General features: G+C 42.7%; 1 non-coding gene across 1 annotated transcript; it reads right to left on the bottom strand.

Annotated features, from left to right (window-relative positions):
• Window positions 1-10,407: 10,407 nt before the first annotated feature.
• LOC120268178 lies at window positions 10,408-10,514 on the bottom strand. The gene has a single exon (XR_005538845.1). It is a non-coding gene; the product is annotated as a small nucleolar RNA R71 (small nucleolar RNA).
• Window positions 10,515-20,786: the final 10,272 nt, after the last annotated feature.

Here is a 20,786-nt window from a genome sequence, read left to right as displayed (position 1 = left end):
GTAGCTCGGTCAGGATATGTACGTGACCTTAGACACTCCCGGCTTATACTGCCCCTATCCACATAAAGTGCTATATGCTCAATGAGGAGTCAAACTACCAGGGTAATCCATCGGAAGTAGTTCATACTCCTCAGTGGTAGTAAAAGTCTCATCGTATAGTCCCAACCAGATCGAAAACTGTGTGACGCTTATAGTATAGCGATGTCCAAATACTCTGAACTGTATCGTGTCAGCACTATCAAATCTATCATATGATCGGTCAAACTCAAATGATGAAAAAACTTGTAATGTTACTGCACAGAAAGCTGGCTCCATGATCGATAATAATCTCCTCTAGCTACCCACGGTGAATAGCTCCTCAATCTTAACAGCTATCTCGTCTCCCCACTGAATCTCTCTCAATACACTCATGTCTGGAAATCTGGACTATCTAAACTTGAGTTTAGCTAACCGCTCAAAGCGAGCCTGATGCTTGGGAATCGAGAAATCTATGTGCTCTATCTCAGGTGAGCTTTCTCGGGGGCACTTTCCAGCTTGCTTCTTCGTCCTGGGAGTCATACCTGCAAGTATTAAAAAGAATATGATCAAATCCACTCAAAATAACAATACTGTAGAAATCTACACAGTAGTGTGGAAATTCTATATGGCCGTGTGGATCCACGGGCCGTGAAAGACGCACGACCATTGTGCTCAAAATGCAAAAATACAACTCAATATCATTTCTAAGCTTATTCTAAGCATGCAATAACCATATTATCATAGAAACGAAACATATTCACCAGTTTAATTGACTAAAATAAAATAATGGCAAAGAAAAGAGAGAATCAGGGTTTACCGGCAAGATGAAGCTAAAAACCTTGATAATCAGCGGGAAAACTTGACTAAAACCTCTCTAAATTGATGGCATAAGATCGGGAGAGAGCAAGGATTCATTCACTAAGTGTTTGGGAGTGAGAAGATAAAGAAACATGAAGAGATTTTAAAGAAAACCTGCGCCTCTTGATGTTCTGTACATCCACACAGGCGTGTGGAAATTACACACGCCCGTGTGACTCCATAAGGAAGCTTCACAGGGGCACTCACACGCCCCTATGTGCTCTCGGGATAGCACTCTGAACCTTTGAATGCATCCACACGGGCGTGTGAAAATTCTCCATACTAGTGTGCCCGACCCACAGGGGCAACCACACGCCCCTGTGGCTTCTTTGTCCAACCGAGAAAAATTCTTAGTGTTCCACATGCCCCTGTAGAAATTCCACATGGGCTGTGTATCTTCACAGGGATACTCACAGCGGCATTCACACACTCCTGTGTCTTCTCGAGATGGCGAGGTCTTCTCTGCAGGAAATCACATAGGCATGTGGAAATTACGCACGTCCATGCGTAATACACAGGGTTAGACATAGTTGCAGAAACACGCCCCTGTGTCTTCTTAGGATAGAGCTCTGAACATCTGCAGAGAAACACACGGTCGTGTGGAAATTTCACACGGACATGTGACCGTCACAAGGTTGTTCATAGGGGTAGATACCCGCCCCTGTATCCCCTCGAGATGAGTTCTGAATGAAATCACACGCCCGTGTGAAATTTCCACATGGCCATGTGTCTTCTCTGGATGACTTAGAAAAATTTACAGGCTCTGTTGAAAATTTATGAACATCTATACATACTTAGAGCCTTCCTCTATAATGCAACATTAACAAGAGAAATATGAGGAACATGCTCCAACAACTAAGAAACTTGACCACACACAATTAAGCACACTATAACACCAATGATCCACAAGGAAATCACAACAATAGCATGTAAAAGATCAAGACACCAATCACTTAAGCTCTTATTCATGCAAGTTCTAAATTAAAACTTAGAAAAATCGTAAAGACTTGTGTTGGCTCCCAAGAAGCACTTGTTTAACGTCAATAAGCTTGATGTATCTTTCCTTACCCTACGGGGGCTCATAGATTAAGGTTTCACTCTTACCCATAACTTGAAAGCACTATGAACATAATCTTTTAAGGGTAGAGGAGGAGTTACCAAGCATGTTACCACATGAGGGTTTGTCACCCTCAGTCCACTCTTGTACATCCCCATTAGTCTTGGGGCATTTCTTATGGCGTCTTTTTGCTTGCTTCATTTTTCAACGTACCTTCTTCATGATCCCCGGGGTAGATGGTACCTTTTCCTCTAGACCAAGCATCAAGACTTCTTCATTTTCCACTTCTTGGTCTATCACCCCTTCATATGGGTCCGTATTCATCATTTCCTTCACATATTGATCTATTAGTTCATTGGTAGTGTCAAGAAAGTAAAGAGTATCATCAAAGTCAAGAGAATGTCGCATGACTTCGGCGAGGTGGTATGTCAAATTGTCGTTGGCAAACCTCAGTGTAAACTTCCCACCATCCATGTCGATAAGTGCCTTTGAAGTGCAGAAGAATGGCCTCCTAAGTATCAAAGGAACATTTACATCCTCATCGACCTCCAACACTACAAAGTCCACAGGAAATATGTACTTGTCAACCTTGATGAGCAAGTCTTTAATGATACCCCTTGGATGCCTAACCATTCGGTCCGCCAATTGAAGCGTCATCAGAGTGGACCAAGGCTCTCCCAAGCCTAGCTTCTGTAAGAATGAGTATGGCATGATATTGATACTAGCCTGACAAGGTCCCCTTGCGTATATCTCGCAAGTGCACGGGTTTGTCGAAGTAATAATCCTGGATGAGGGGGTATCGAATCCACAGGGAGTAGGGAATAAAAACACTTAATTCGCTTCTTAGCTATGTGAAAGATCAATAGTGATAAGTGTGACAATGATTCAATTCTCAAAGGTAAAAGCAACAAGTAAGAGAGCACGAGTAAAGGAAAAGGTAAGGCAATCGATAAAGATGGGATACTCGGATACTGCTCCGCCTAGGACGATCGCTTCAAGTGCAAGAACCCTCTATTATGCTTCCTAATCAATGCAATAGTGAGTCATGGAAATCCTTCATTACATAGACCCAAATCTAAGGTCAACTATGCCTAACTCCATACGTGTCCTGGAGGAGAAATTGACCAATCTCAACACCTCGCACTCGCATAGAGTTGCAATGAGCTCTAGGGATTCCAAGTGATAAATCTCATCCAAATTATAGACCTAACCCTTTGGTCCAGGTGGAAGTTCCCTAACCACGATTAAGCCCTAGATACTAAGATCACCTCAACGCTTCACTCCGTTGCACTCGCAACTAAGCCCCAGTGGAGGGTCATCCCTTAGACCATTCACTCAATCATGGCCGCAAAGAACTCGAGGAATGGAGGTAAAATCTATCACATCAGAGGGGAAAGAGGACGCTCCTGTACCTCTCGACTCACCCTCTCAATCCTCTCCAACCTAGCTTTGTCTAATGCTCGTGGTGTGTCACTCGCTCACAAGGTTACCAACAAGAACTCTCAACCCTAGTGTCACTCTAGGGGAAATGTTCATACAATCAAGCATTCAAGGTTGGAACTCACAACAAACATCAATTAATTGAAAGCATAATAAAGAGATTCAATGAAACAAATACATCCTAGGGTTCACAAATACCCAAGTACCCAGTAGGGGTTTAGCTCTCCATGGAGCTAAGTACAATCAAAGAAATAGATTGTAAAAGCAATGAATCCATAGAAAAACCCCCTCGATGGTCATGTCGATGGTCTTGTGGAGAGTCCATACTTTCATTGGGGTTTAGCTGCTATAGTACTTTGCTACCATGTTGCTTCAGTGCTCTGCGACAATATCTGGCCTGAATAGCTTCCCCAATCCATACTTTCATCGGGGTAACGCAAACGGACACACGTTCACATCATGGATCACTTGCTTCTTCAATAATAGACAAGTTGGTAGAGCTCTTGTTCTATGTGCATAAGTCTTAATGCTCGAGTGTGACTGCCCTTGTGCCCCTCCAAATGGATGTGCCAATTAGAATACGAGGAGGTTGGCACACACTCTAGCATCTCACACCCGACCTATGTCTTCGCGTTTGAGCCTTAGCAAGATTTCCTCCAAAATCGGTGCATTGTGATCCACATTGGCTTCTTTCCTTCATACTCGGCCTCACAATCCTACTTGCACGAAAGTAACATAAAAACACACATATTAGTGTAAAAACCCGAGAAAAGTAATATGCTCAACATAAAGAATGAACGCTTCACATTTATATCGCACAAGCACTTATCATAGCCCCTGAATCCGCCAATGCCATCACTTTACCCATATTACCAATGTTGCATGGGATGATGAAGCTTCGGGGGCTTTCTTCTTGTTAGGCATATTCTTTTGCAACACCACCGAAACAGAGGCATCGAAAATCACCGATGCACTCTCCTTCAACTTCCTCTTATTGGTCAAAAGATCCATCAAAAATTTTGTATACCAATGCATTTGAGACAATGCCTCCACAAAAGGAATGTTGATGTGCAATTGCTTGAATAGACCAAAGAACTTCTTGTATTGTTCATCATTTTGGCCATTCTTCGATCATGAAGGGTAAGGGATTCTTGGCTTGTAAGGTAGGGGTGCCACCTCCTTCTCCTTGTTAGTTCTCTCCTCAACCTCCATGACCTCAGGTTCTTCAACATTGGTCTTCTCACTTAGAAGCCTACCCTCAACCTCATGACTACTTCTCAAAGTGATTGCCTTCACATGTGTTCTTATATTGGCGGTGTTGCTAGGTAAACTTCCTTGAGGTCTCTCCGATAGAGACTTCATAATTTGCCTCACTTGATATTCTAGATTGTGCAATGAAGTGGTGTAGTTGCGAAGTGTAGCTTTGACCCACTGAAATCTTGTATCTGACGATTGAACAATCTAGTCAAAGCCTTCTCTAGATCGGTCATCCAGGTCTCTAAGCCTGAAACTCGATTCTCCATGTTCGGGGCTTGTTGTTATCGTTGGAAGCCCAGTGGTGCCGTGGCCTTTTATTGCCCTTGATTTTTCCATAAAAAGTTCGGATGGCTCCTCCAACCCAGATTGTAGTTATTGCTATATGGATTTTCTTGGCCCCTCATCGCATTACCGACAAAATCAACTTGTTCTGCGGAGGATGCACCACCAATAGCTATCGGGTAATCAGATGGAGCATGGCCTCCTCTACATCTGTTACAATTCGTCACGCTTGCCAATCTAGGAGAAGTTAGAGTGTCTAACTTCTTGCTCAATGACTCCACTTTGGCCACCAACGATGTAACCGCATCAATCTCATGGATACTGACCAAGTTCTTCTTCTTTCTTGCATTCCATTGGTAGCTCTTCAAACCCATTTCTTCAATAAATTATTGTGCTTCTCTGGGGGTCTTGCTACTGACAATGCCCCTTGCATATTACTCGCAAGTGATATGGATTTATCAAAGTAATAAATCCCAGGTGAGTGGGGTATCTTATCCACTGGGAGTATGGAATAAAAATACTAAGATTACTACTTAACAAAATGAAGATGAACAATGATTATGTTGATAAAATGTAATATAAATAGAAATAAAAGAAACAAGAACGAGAGGCACAAATAAGTTAGAGGAAAGGCAATCAATAGACTAATATTTCACGTGCAAGACCAACTATTACGTCTTCTAATTGATGCTTAATAAGTCATGGACATCCTTGAATACATGGTCCCAAACATAAGGTCAACCGTGACTAACTCTACACCATGCCCTGGTGGAGCAATCAAATAGTCTCAACACCTCACACTGTGTAAAGTTGCAAGATGCTCTAGGGATTCCAGGTGATAAACCTATTCCTATGTGTAGATCTAACCCTTTGGTCCAGGCGAATGATCCCAAGTTACAATTAAGCCCCAGGTGCTAAAGTTACTTCAACACTTCACTCTATTGCTTGCGCAACTAAGCTCTAGTAGAGTTCATCCCTTAGCCCTTCACTCTACTATAACTGCAAAGAACTCTTTGAACGTGGAGATTGGATAAATCACATCGGAAGGGAAAGGGGATGCTCCGCTATCTCTCGACTCACCCTCTCGATCCTTTCTAACCTTGCTTTGTCTAACCTTTATGGTGTGTCACTCATCTACAAAGGTTACCAAGATGGTCTCTTAATCCTAGTGTCACTCTAAGGGAGAAATCATTCAATAAGCATTCAAGATTAGAACTCAATTAGAGATATCAGTTAAGGAAAGTATAATAAAAGGTTAATGAGACAAAAACATCCTAGGGTTTACAAAATCCAAGTACCCACTAGGGTTTTAGCTCTCCATGAAGCAAGATATAATCAATAATGAAATCGAAAGTAAAAACAAGCAATCCATAGGAAAACCCCCTTGGTAGTTGTGTCGATGGTCTTATGGAGTAGCCTCATGTTCTCTAAAGGTCCCCATGTCCGGCCTAGGGCACACCTCACGGATCTATACTGAGGAAAGTTCCTCCAATAATCTTCTTCCAAGAGAAGCGTGTGGTCGAATCCGTAGAACTTCTCCAAGGACTTGCCAAAAGACTCTCTAAACCCTAGCCAATGACCTTCCAAAAGATGGAGAAAAGTTGGAGAGAAGGATGAAAGATTGCTACCAAAATCTAGCTGAACCGCGGCTTAAATAGGGCGGGAATCAGACATCCACACGCCCCTGTGGATTTTTCACATGGGCCTATGGAATTTCCACACTGGCATTAGGAATTTCCACACGCCAGTGTGGATTCTTTGGAAACCTGATTTTCGGCTGGCTGTAAATAGTAACTGCTACATTGTATTGCTACAATGATTTGTTGCAGTAACCTGCTATAGTACTCGTCCAAAACCTTCCCAATTCCACACTTTTCATTGAGGCAACATAAACGGGCACACGTTTATACCGTAGATCGTAACTTTTCTTCAATCAAATTTTCATTGGTGAAGATCTTGCTATTAATGCACAAGTCGGGGTACGCAAATGTGATTGCCTTCATGCCTCTCCAACTCATTCTAATGACTTGAATACATGGAGGTTGGAACACATTCACGTTTCTTAGAACCCCACTTGTGTCTTCGCGTTTGTTCCTTCCAAGATTCCACTAAATAGTGTGTTCACGATCTACTTTTGGCTTTTTTTCTTAATACTTAGCTTCACAACCCTACATGCGCAAAAGAACACAAATACACATGCATCAGTGCTTAAACCTAATAAAAGTAATACTCATCATAAGAAAAGAACACTTTGCATTCATAACATACAAGCACTTATCAAACTCCCGCACACTTAAGCTTTTGCTTGCCCTCAAGCAAAAAATAAAACATTGAAGTAGAGAAAAAGGAAAAATTGAAAGTGCTTAGCCTTAGGTTCACCAAAGCATGCAAGGAGAGCATTCTACAAGAAAGAGAACTTACAATACTAAATACGGAAAATCAATGCTCTACCTAAAAACTTGAATAAAAAAGGACAACAAACTCGACATCATGTAAGTGTGTGTAAACTCACTCAAGTAAACCCAAAGTATACTCCTCAAAGTTCTAAGTACAAGGGACTTATTTATCTACAAGCATAACAAAATAAAAAGATGGTAGTAGTTTCACATATCCTCTAAGGTAGCCCTTTCTGAAGCGGCCGCTAAGGTAGCTTTCACACTTTCGAGGTGGTAGCTCTTTCTACCAGGGTGGTAGTTTTCACTCATCCCATGAGATATCTCTTTCTCTTATTAGGGCATAACTTGTATACGACTTATGAGAGTAGCTTCATACTTCATAGCTAGTAGCTCTTTCCACCCCCAATGCACAACTAGACAATCTATGTTTTCTTTCTTTTTTTTTGTTTCATTTTTTTTATAAAATAGAACAAGAAACAAAACTAATTAGTCCTTAAACATTGAACTTGAGTTTCCAAAAGAGTTTCATGAGTGAGTGGTGCAAAAATATTAATCGGGCAAAAATTCCTGGAAATTCAAGTAAAAACTAGAGCATGAGAACATTCAATGTTAAAACTTCTCCTAAACATTGCAACTAAAGTGAACCGCCATTGGCTACGTGAGCATGTATGTTAATCAAAACTTGTGTAAAAGACATGTGCAAAGTGAACTTCTCCCCACACTTAAGATGTACATTGTCCTCATGTACACATACAAGAACAAAAGAAAATATAGCAATCAAGTAAATATGTGGGAGTGGCAATAGAAAAAATACTCCCTTGGCTCCTAGTGTTGTGTTTGATGAAGCTAAATCCTTGGGAGTGAAGTTCTAATGGGTTGTGAAGCACACACGGTACACATTGGCCGTGTCCATGACTAGTTCTCAATTCCCACACTCACAAGACCATCTGCACGCATACACAAGGGGATTCAGTGAAGCTCAATAAACAAAAATAAAAGATAGAGCAATGAAATACAACTCGAGATGAAAATAAAAGATGAACTCAAAAGGAAGATCCTTTCAGGGTGTACAAGACCAAAAGATAAGGAAAAAGTAAAATATGAGAAAATAAAATAAATAAAATAAAAGACGCATCAAGCGTCGGTGTCATCCGCGGTTGGCTTTGCTGCTGCTACTGGTGCTAAATCGAACGGTGCCGGTGGATATGGCAATGATGATGCTGGCAAGGCTTAAGGGGTCCTCGGTCTCCGGATGAAGGGTGAGGACGCATCTCACTCTAATAACTGAAGTACTGGTGCTAAATCGAACGGTGCCATCACCCCTAGGTACTATACAACCAGTGTAGCCCAGACCTCGGCGATCTCAGTCCAAAGCAGACCCACCTCATTCTTGAGCTTCTCAAGATGATCATAGGCTATGGAAAGAGAAAATATGCACACTAGGGGCGGTTCCTGTGCTGCGTGTGGTGCCCTGGTCTCCATCGGTGCAAACTGAGTCTCGGGGGCCTACTGTAAACCCTCTATGGTGTCTCCTCTACCCTCAGTGGTCCCTGGGTATGCATAGCCAGAATGTATGCTCCAGGCCCATACCTGCGCACTAACCCCATCATTCTTATCGTATCTAGCCCAAGAGGGGAAGGGGCAAGCGTCTTTTTGGCACCTCGAATAGCGTCCAATTGGTCCATCCCCTGGATGATTCTAGTAATGTAAGGGCTAGCAAACAATACTCCGACTCACACATACTAGCCCTAGTGCCTCTTAAACTCTACTACCATGTGGCCCATGTGAATCAGCTCGTTCTTGACCATGGAATATAAATAGAGTAAGACCTGCCTGTCTAGTCACCTCGGCCATTCACATATCTGCTAAGGACTGAGTGCAAGTATCTGTAGCTCAGCCAGGATAACCATGAGGCCTTGGACACTCCTGGCTCATACTACCCATGTCTATGTTATGCTTGGTATGCTCGCTACGGGGTAAGGGTGCTAGGATAATTTGTCGGCAAGTACCCATACTCCTCTATTTCTGTGTATGTCTCATCATACAAGCCCATACGGACTGAAAACTCAGTGACACAAATATTGAATTGATGTCCAAATGCTCTGAACTGTATGATATCAATACTATCGAATTTCCTATATGCCCCATATAACTTGAACGATGCCAATATCTCCAGCGTCAATGTGACGATAGCTGGCTCTCAGATCGATAATAATCTCCTCCAACTTCCTATGACCACCAGCTCGTCAATCTCATCGGCCAACTCATTGCCTCACTGAACCTCTCTTAGAGCACTCAAGTCCACAAAATGAGATTGTCCAAACCTTAGTCTCTACAACCGATCAAATTGAGTCCGATGCTCAAGGTTCAAAACTCAATATGTTCCAATTCAGGTGATGTCTCCCTAGGATGCTTACCCTCTTACTTCTTTAAACAAGGCGCCATATCTGCAAGAATTAAAGAAGAAACAATGAAAGAAGCTCACAAGATAATACTGCAGAAATCCACACGGTCGTGTTGGAATTCCACACGCCAGTGTGGATCCACGGGGCGTGAAAACTGCACAGGTACATGTTAGAATCCCAAAAATACATCATCAACTAATGCCTAAACTCTTCCTAAACATGATCAACCCACAAAAGCATAGGAAAAAAGCAGTATTCACCTTTCTAATCAATTAAATTCAAGAACTGATGAAGTAAACAAGAAATGAGGATTTACCAACAAGTTGAGGATGTAAAACATAGAATAGGCCAGAAAATCGAGTAGAAACTAGTCTAAATCAACGCCCCAAAGTCTACAGAATAATAAAGAATGTTTTATGAAGGATTTGGAGCTTAATGTTGAAGAGACGCGAAGATATTTTAAGGAAAACCCGCGTCTCTTGGAATTCTTCACATCCACACGGGTGTGCGGAAATTACCCACGCCCATGTTACTCTACCAGAGGGACCTACTGGGGTAGACGCATGCACCTGTGTTCCCTTGAAAGGAAGAGCGAAGCAATGGTTAAATTCATTACCTAGAGTACCAATCACTACAAAGGGAAGAGATGGTAGAAGCTTTTCTTGCCGGATATTTCCCTCCTGAAAAATCTGCGAAGCTTAGGAATGAGATATCTTCTTTTGTGCAAATGGAATTGAAGTCTCTTTTTGAGACATGAGATAGGTTCAATGATCTCCTGTGAAAATGTCCTCGACATGGTTTCCCGGAGTGGATGATCTTTTAGACTTTCTATAGTGGGTTAAACCCAAGCACAAAGCAATTACTTGATGCCACAGCAGGAGGTACCTTAAGAAGCAAGACTCCTGACGAAGCTTGACATCTCATTGAAGAAATGGCTATGAACAGTTGCCAGTGGAATACATGGGACAAAAAAAAATTAGCCAAACTTCATGAGATCGATGCAGTCACATCATTGGCGGCCCAGGTTGAGTCATTGAGCAAGAAGTTAGACACTCTAACTTCTCCTAGAGTGGCGGTCGTGATGAGTTGCACTAGGTGTGGGGGAGGACATGCACCATCTGATTGCCTAATCTCTCTTCCTGGTAGAACCCTCTTGAACAAGTTGGTTTTGTAGGTAATGCAATGAGAAGTTGACAAGGTCCCCTTGCGTATATCCCGCAAGTGCACGGGTTTGTCGAAGTAATAATCCCGGATAAGCGGGTATCGAATCCACAGGGAGTAGGGAATAAAAACACTTAATCCGCTTCTTAGCTATGTGAAAGATCAGTAGTGATAAGTGTGACAATGATTCAATTCTCAAAAGTAAAAACAACAAGTAAGAAAGCAAGATTAAAGGAGGAGGTAAGGCAATCGATAAAGATGGGGTACTCGGATAATGCTCCGCATAAGACAATCGTTTCAAGTGCAAGAAAGCTCTATTATGGTTCATAATCAATGCAATAGTGAGTCATGGGAATCCTTAAATACACAGTCCCAAATCTAAGGTCAACTATGCCTAACTCTATACATGTCCCGGAGGAGAGATTAGATAACCTCTCAACCTCGCACTCGCATAGAGTTGCAATAAGCTCTAGTGATTCCAAGTGATAAATCTATTCCTAATTATAGACCTAACCCTTTGGTCCAGGTGGAAGCTCCCTAACCACGATTAAGCCCTAGATACTAAGATCACCTCAACGCTTCACTTCGTTGCACTCGCAACTAAGCCCCAGCAAAAGATCATCCCTTAGACCATTCACTCTATTATGGCCGCAAAGAACTCGAGGAACGGAGGTAGAATCTATCACATCGCAGGGGAAAGGGGATGCTCTTGTACCTCTCGACTCACCCTCTCAACCCTCTCAAACCTAGCTTTGTCAAACGCTCGTGGTGTGTCACTCACTCACAAGGTTACCAACAACAACTCTCAACCCTAGTGTCACTCTAGGGGAAATGTTCATACAATCAAGCATTCAAGGTTGGAACTCACAACAAACATCAATTAATTGAAAGCATAATAAAGAGATTCAATGAAATAAATACATCCTAGGGTTCACAAATACCCAAGTACCCACTAGGGGTTTAGCTCTTCATGGAGCTAAGTACAATCAAAGAAATAGAATGTAAAAGCAATGAATCCATAGAGAAATCCCTCGATAGTCGTGTAGATGGTATTGTGGAAAGTCCTCTACTCGTCGTCCAAGGATTCCCTTATTCGGTATAGGATACGCCTCGATAGAAGCTTCCATACCAACCTTCTTCCTCAGGAATGATGATGTCGGAGCCGTAGAACCTATCCAAAACCCTAGCCAATACACCTCAAAACCCTAGCCGAATCCCTCTCTCAAGTTGGGGAAAAGATGGAGAAAAGAATACTGAAATCGGGGCTGAATCGGCTTTAAATAGGGCTGGAATCGGGTGACCACACGGGCCTATGAATCTTTCACACGCCCATGTGGAATTTCCACACGGGCGTGGATAATTTCCACATGCCTGTGTGGGTTCTCTGAATTCCTATTTTCTCTGCCGGCTGTGAATAATATTGCTACAATACTTTACTATAGTGTTGCTACAGTACTCTGCTACAGTATCCAACCTGAATAGCTTCCCAAATCCATGCTTTCATCGGGGTAACGCAAACGGGCACAAGTTCACGTCGTGGATCACTTACTTCTTCAATGATAGAAAAGTTGGTGGACCGCTTGTTCTATGTGCATAAGTCGGAATGCTCGAGTGTGACTGCCCTTGTGCCCCTCCAAATGGATGTGCCAACTCGAATACAAGGAGGTTGGTACACACTGTAGCATCTCACAACCGACCTATGTCTTTGCGTTTGAACTTTAGCAAGATTTTCCCCAAAATCGGTGCATTATGATTCACATTGGATTCTTTCCTTCATAATCGGCCTCACAACCCTACCTGCACGAAAGTAACATAAAACACACATATTAGTGTAAAAACCCGAGAAGAGTAATGCTCAACATAAGGAAAGAATGCTTCGCATTAATATCACACAAGCACTTATCAGAAGTCAAGGAAATCTGTATAGCAAGACCTATAATCCTGGGTGGAGGAGCCAACCAAACCTTTCATGGAGTCATCAAGGGCAACAGAAGACTATGGCACCACTGGGTTTCCAACCACAACAAGCTCAAAACATGGAAAATAGAGTTTCAATATTGGAAAACCAGATAATCAATTTTGAGAAGGCTTTGACCAAGTTCATTTTATTATCGGATACAAGATTTCAATTAGTTGAAGCCACACTTCGCAACTACACCGCTTCATTACACAACTTGTAGAACCAAGTGGGACAAATTGCAAAGTCACTGTCAAAAAGACCTTAAGGGAGTTTGCCTAGCATCACGGAGACCAATCCAAGAGAGCATGTGAAGGCGATCACTTTGATAAGTGGTCGTGAAGTTGAGAGTAGGCTTTCTAGTGAGAAGACCAATATTGACCTACGCTAGGTCACGGAGGTTGAGGAGAGAGTAAAAGACAAGGAGGTGGCACCCCCACCTTACAATCCAAGAATCCCTTACCATTCAAGATTGAAGAATGACCAAAATGATGAGTAGTACAAGAAGTTCTTGGGTATATTCAAGAAGTTACACATCAACATCCCATTTGTTGAGGCATTGTCTCAAATGCCTCTCTATGCAAAGTTTCTCAAGGTCCTTTTGACCAATAAGAGGAAGTTGGAGGAGAGTGCATTTGTGATCTTAGATGCCTCTTGTTCGGCGGTGTTGCAAAAGAATATGCTGAGCAAGAAGGACCCCAGAAGCTTTATCAATTCATGCAACATTGGTAACTTTGGTGAAAAGAAGGCATTGGCGGATTCAGGGGCTTGTACCAATGTCATTCCATATACTTTCTTTTAGAAGCTAGGATTGGGAGAGCCTAGACCCACTCGGATGACACTTCAATTGGCCGATTGATAAGTGCTTGTGCATTAGTAATACGAAGTATTATTTTTCTTATGATGAGCATTACTTTTCTCAGATTTTATTGCTAATGCATGTGTGTTTGTGTTCTTTTGTGGATACAGGGTTTTGGAAACAAATATAGCAGAAAGAAGCCAAAGTAGATTCTGAGTGCATTTAGTTGATGAAAACTTAGAGTGAACAAATGTGAAGACACAAGTTGTACTCAAGGACATGTGAGTGTGTGCCATGTGGATTTGGCGAAGTTTTGCTCGCTTGAGCTAGTTTCTCATGTTTTTCACTGGTATAGTTTGCATAATAGGACAGGCTCTGAGTGTGTAATCATGTCCAGGAATTTTCTGCAGAGTCTGAAGAGTTTTTAAGGCATCTAGAGAAAACGCACGGGCGTGTGGAATATCTGCACGCCCATGGATTTGTACCGCGAGCTCATCCAGAAAAGACACAAGTAGGTGGACTTGCCCCTGTGAGTGACCTCGTGACTTTCGCATGCCTGTGGGTAATTTGTGCACGGGCATGCATTTTCCTGCAGAGACTTGGCAACTTATCCCGAGAGCACACATGGGCGTGGACTCACCCCTGTTGGAGAACATGTGACAAACGTACGGGCATGGGTATTTTCCGCACGCTCGTGTGGATCTCTGCAGAAAAGCTCTCTCCATCCCAAGAAGACACAGGGGCATGCGTTCAACCCTGTGAGTTGGGCCTATGAATGTCCATACCCATGTGTAATTTTTGCACAGACGTGCGAAACACATAGATGATTCTCTCGGTTGGACAGAGAAGCCACAGGGGCGTGCGGCTGCCCCTATGGGTCAGGTGTACGGGCGTGGGTATTTTCCACATGCCCGTGCAGTTGCATGCATATACATAAGGAGTGTTTTCCCGAGAGTATATAGGAGCACGCGTCTGCCCTTGTGGCTCTTTTCTATGGAGGCACACTGGCGTGGGTAATTTCCGCACGCCCGTGCGGATGTACAGAATGCCAAGAGGCGCGAGTTCCTTTTAAAGGATCGTCGTTCCTCTTCATCCTTACATTTTCCATTCATCTGAAAGCACTCTCTCATCATTTCCCGACCTCGCATTGCAAATTTGGAAGAAATTTTACTTGGTTTTCCGACCGATTCAAGGTTTTCAATTTCAACTCCTCGGTAAGCCCTATCTTTTATTTTGTTTTCTTCGCCAATTCTTGATCTTAATCGATGAAACTAGATAATAATGCTTCGTTTCTACAATTAGAATGATTACATATATTTAGAACATAGTTAGAAGCGATTTAACGGTGTAAGTTTTTGGAGTTTTGAGGCGCGGCCATGCCTTTTTTTATCGCCATCTGGATCCACACGGGCGTGCGAAAATTCGACACGACCGTGCGGATTTCTGCAGTATTACTTAATTAACTGGTTTGATCGAGCTTCTTTCAAATTTTATAGATTATGGCACCTCGGTCAAAGAAGAAAGCTAAGAAATGGCCGTGCGAGTCATCCCCCGATTATGAGAGCATGAGATTCACTATCCCCGAGCATCAGGCTCGTTTTGAGCATCTATCAAGACTTTGGTTCAGACAGACTCAATTCCTAGACACGAGCATGTTAAGAGATTTACAGCAGGGAGAAGAGTTCACAGATGAGGTCGAGGATCTCATTTCAGTGGGTAGATGGAGGCAGTTATTGTTGACTAGGAAGCCACCCATTCGTGAACTTGCACTTGAGGTCAGATCGTCATTCGAGTTCGATAAATCTTATGCGAGATTCGACAGCCTCGACGCCATTTTGTTCAGAGCATTTGGACATTACCATAGCATGAGCATCACTCAATTTCCAGTTGGGCTTGGCTTGTACGAGGAGGTATTTACAGACATTTAGGAGTATTCTCAGTTACCGACAGATTACCCTAAAGCGTTGACCCCGTAGAGAGCTTACTGAGCGTTGTATGGTCAGAGCCAGTACAAGCTGGCGGTGTCCAAGGCTACGTGCCTTTCCTGACCTGCATACTGATATTTACACACCATTTTGAGCAGGTCGGTGAATGGCCATGGTGATAGCACTGGCGTTCTAAACCGTAGGCGCTTCTGTACATGTATTCGATTGTGTAGCGCATACCGATTCATCTAGGGCACATCATCATAGAGTATATTCGATATCAAGGGCAGTATGCTAGATTGGGAACGATCTTCTCGGGCCCCTACATTACAAAACTAGTTTTGGGCATGGGTCTCTTTTACGTGATTCGCGGGGCCTAGAAGACGAGTATACCTCCGCCCATGATCATGGAGACGATGAGATTGATGGGTATGGTCCGGACGGTTCAGACAAGAGTTTATGCTTTGCTTCTATCAGCTCTAGAGCTAGCTGAGGATGAGGGTGATGATACTGAGGCTGCTCAGCTTGCTCCTGAGCCTCAGCCAGCACCGATGGAGACCGAGGCACCTCCGGTGGTAGAAGACCCACCCCTAGTATGCATGTTTTCAACATCTTGAGCCCATGATCACTTTGAGAGGCTCGAGAGTGCTTAGAACTTTGAGGAGTGTACTTTGGGTTGTTTTGAGTGAGTTCACACACTTACAAGATTTCAGGTTTGTTGTCCTTTTTGATTCAAGTATTTAGTTAGAGCATTGATTTTTCGTATTTAGTGTTGAAATTTCCCTTACTTGTAGAATGCTCTCTTTGTATCCTTTGGTGAACCTAAGGTTAAGCACTTCCAATATTTTCATCATCTATGCGCATAATGTTTTAATTTTTGCTTGAGGACATAAGTGCTTGTGCAATAAAAATGCGAAGTCTTCTTTGCTTATTATGAGCATTACTTTTATCGGGTTTTAATGCTAATATGTGTGTATTTATGTTACTTTCATGCAGATACGGTTGTGAGTCTGAATATTAGAGAAAGAAGGCAATGTGGATTGTAAATGCACCATTTGGAGGAAATCTTGAGAAGGTTCAAACGCGAAGACATAAGTCGGGTTCAAAATTTGGGAATGTGTGCTAACCTCCTCATATTGAAGTTAGTACAACGATTTGGAGGGGCACAAGGACAGTCACATTCAAGCATTCTGTCTTGTGCATGTATAGCAAGATCTCCACCAACATGTCCATTATTGAAGAAATAAAGTGATCTGTAATGTAAACGTGTGCCCGTTTACGTTACGTCAATGAAAGCATAGATTCAGGAGTGGTTTGAGACAGTAATGTAGTAAGGCACTGTACCAAACATTGTAGCAAAATACTATAGCAGGTATTGTTCACAGCCGGCCGAAGAAGGATGAAAACAGAGAATCCACACGGGCATGTGTTAATTCCACATGCCCATGTGAAAAATCCATAAGGCATGTGGATTCCCGATTTCAGTCCTTTAAAAGCCAATTTCAGCCCCGATTTCCGCATTTTTTTCTCCATCTTTTACCCAACTTGAGAGCGGGCTTCAGCTAGGGTTTTGAGAGGTATTGGCTAGGGATTTGGAGAGGTTCTACGGCTCTGACATCACACTCCATTTTTCAGAAGGTTAGTGGGAGCTCCTTAGCCCCGTGGAATACGATCCTTGGGCCCTCGCTCAAGGTATTACTTGGCGACCCCATACACTTGCGAGCACGCAATCAAGTTTTTGGTGCCATTGCTTGGGAATTAAGGAATTCTAGGAAACTTCTAGCTTGTTGCTCAAGCCATTTTTCTTTTCATTTTATTTTTTTCTTTTCATTTGTTTTACTTCTTTTTGAGCTTAACTTCCTTTATCTTTCTTGACTTTGGAAGGTAGTGTGCATGACATGAGCAAATCCATTAAACCTCATTTTACCTAACAATAAAATTGAAGGAGTTTCATTATGGCAGATTTGGAATTTACACAAGGGAATGAGCAGGCTTTGGATGATATCTGGAATGATTGGGTATAACCTTTACATCATTTATTCCACATACAAGACAATTCGATATGTAGATTCAAACCATGTGAAGGCACTATTACAACAGCTGAAGATAATTTTTGGAAAGCTATTGATAAGTGCTTGAGTAGACATATTTTTATATATGTTTTACATGCATTGAGCATCATTTTTACTGTGGTTTATGTCTCATATTGTGTATTTGGTGTTCTTTTATGCATATAGGTTGTGAATGCCTTGAAGAGTAAAAAGGAAGCAAAGATAGGCTATAAAGACACAATGTTGGGAGTTCTTGTTCAATTCAAGGACCAAGACACGAGAGCAGTTCATAAGCGTGGAGATGTGTGCCAACTTCCAAGAAGATTCAAGTCAATTCACCATTTGGAAGGGCACAAAGGCAGCCACATCTTCATATTCCTTCTCTTTGTGAAGATTGCAAGACCTCTCAAAGATACGTCGATGAAGAAAAAGTTTTTATAGCCTACCACATGGGACGTGTGCCCGGACATGTGGCCTTAAGAGAAGAGTGTTCGGATCGCGTTTTTGTGAAAAAGTCATCGTAGCAATTTCAACGTAGTAATTTCACCGTAGCGAAATTCACTTTTCACGCGTCGCGTGGAAATTCCAGCGCCCAGCGTGAAATTCTGCGACCCGCAGCGGGCGTGGAAAATCCAGCACGTGGCGTGAGGGCACGTGACGAGCGCGATCTAAGGCCTATAAATAGCCGTTTTGCCCTATTCTTTTCTCATCTTTTGTGCGGCTCTTGAGGGTGAGGCGGCTAGGGGTTTGGAGAGGAGGTCTTTGCGGCTTTGGAGGCGCTCGTCACCAACTTTGATCGATTCCTCCTCCGTCATAGCATCAAGGAAGCCACCGGTGAACCTAGCTTCGGAGTGGGTCCTTCAAGGCGTCGAAGCTCTCCATCAAGGCCATCGGTTCATACATAAGGGGGTTTATTTCTATGGTTTTAATGTACTTTCATTCATTGATGGTGTGTTTTTGTATGTTGCTCCATGGAGGGCTAAAACCCTAGAGGGTATTTGGGCTTGTGAACCCTAGGATTCTCATCTTTTTGTGGATTTGCTTTTGTGTTTCTATTTAATCCGAGTTTGATTAAGTTTCATTCTTGATTGTTTAATGCTTGCTTGCCTTATTGATCTTATGGTTATTTGGTTTGCATGATTTGTTGCCTTGGTGGGAGAGAGATCTCCATTAGGGTTAGAACCTCAAGATTGAAGAGGGTTGAGAGGGTGAATCATGAGATAGTGAAGTATCCCCTTTCCCCTCCGATTGGTGTATTCTATCTCCATTCCCTAAGCTCTATGCAACCATATTTGGTGGGAGGCGTGAGATTGCTCGATTTCTCCGCGGGACCTTGTAGGGGGTTAGGATCCTTCGCGGGAATTAGGGTTGGATCAATCTTTAGGAATTGGATACACAATTTGGAATCCCTAGAGTGCTTTGCGGTCATATGTGGTGTGAGGTGTTGAGATTGAGCGATTTCTCCACGGGACCTCGTAGGGGACTAGTATCGGTGATCTAGAGATAGACCCGATTATGTTTGGATTTCCACGACTTAACTTACTCATCATAGAAACACTTTGCTTATCCGGTACCTAATACCTGAATCCTAGGGGGAGCAATGCCCGAATACCCCACTTTTACTGATTGAGATTCTTCCTCCATTTTACCCTTGCATATTTGTCTCCGGTGTTCATCTCTTCGCACATTAGATCACCACACTATCCCATTATCAGCTATGCTTAAAAACTTCATGAATTATGGAAGAGTACTTGATTGCCCGCAAGTGTACGTGGTCGCCAAGTAATACCTTGTGCAAAAGCCCAAGGATCATATTCCACGGGGCTAAGGGGCTCCTATTACTCCCCCATCACTTACTTTCTAATCTTACCACTAAAGCATGGTATACTACTCTAATACATGCATGAATGTAAATAAAACACAAGTATAACAATTCCATGGCGAGCAAGAAAATCACAAGAGCAATGATGATAAGAATAGGCCTAGGGATGAGGATTCCCAAGAGGGGTCATCATGATGTATGGATGCATAAGAATAAAATAGCAAGGGTGATTTAGACCGACGGACCTCAACAATAGTTCAACCATAATTTCTCGGCGGTTAAACCCTAATCCCGCAAAAATGATGATAAGGATCTCTCCCTAATCATATTCCTACGATTGCATTAAGTACATGGAGATCAGGAAATAAGGATGCACTTAACCTAAGTTTATCCTCATGGTTCGGAGGGGTTACCAACGTCCAATTTCTTGATATGTTGGTCAAAGATTACCCCTTTTAGCTCATTAACAATCTAGTACACGCGAGTAGGTCACATCTACGTATACAACTCAAACAAGAACTAAGGATCTCTCCAAATAATAGTTCTAGGCATGAAACACAATGAGCCAAACCATAAATCGCACCAATGCATTCCAAATATAAGTGTAGCATCGAAAATACATGATGAATCCCCCAAGGTTCACCTACATCCTGTGGCCTTGGGGGACTAGTGTACCATCATACAAACAAGTATCTCAAACTCAACAAAAATAAGAAGTAAATGCATAAATGACACTCCCTAGTATGAATGATGATGATGATGGAGAATGCTGGCCGAATGATGATTCATCTAACCTAAGTAAGCCCGAATGCTCCTTCTCCTTTTATGATGAAGCTCTCCGCTTGAAGTTCAAGCTCTTGATCTCTCCAAGCCTCAAGCCAAAATACCCCCAAGAATGATGTCTTCATTCTCCTTTCTCTCCCAAGTAATGCCTGCCAAGAGTCCTCCCAAAAAGTCCCTCAAATGGCCTTGAAGATCCCCTCATATACCCCCTCACCTCTCTCACAAATTGGCCTCTACTTGGGTGGTATACCAGCTCAATGAGGACCTCATTGAGGTGGTATACTGGCTCAATGAGGACCTCATTGAGCCCGTTTGGGGTAGGCAAAGGTGCACATAAGCTCTCAAACAGTAACCATACTAGCTCAATGAGCACCTCACTGAGCCACTATGCCTTCAAGCAAATCATCTTTTTCAATATCTAAAGTAATCATCCCGGGCTCCATCCCGGGCAGCATTGAGGCCATATACCCTGGTTCAATTTCTGTCTTCAAAACTCTCAAGGTGCTATAGTGGCAGCTACAGTGATTTTGCTACATATGATTAAGCTACAGTGGCAGCTACAGTGCTGACCTGGT

This window comes from Dioscorea cayenensis, chromosome 8, assembly GCF_009730915.1.
Source record: "Dioscorea cayenensis subsp. rotundata cultivar TDr96_F1 chromosome 8, TDr96_F1_v2_PseudoChromosome.rev07_lg8_w22 25.fasta, whole genome shotgun sequence".
Classification (NCBI taxonomy): domain Eukaryota; kingdom Viridiplantae; phylum Streptophyta; class Magnoliopsida; order Dioscoreales; family Dioscoreaceae; genus Dioscorea; species Dioscorea cayenensis.
Note: the sequence above shows the minus strand (reverse complement) of the source record. Positions and strands in the feature narration are given on the sequence as shown.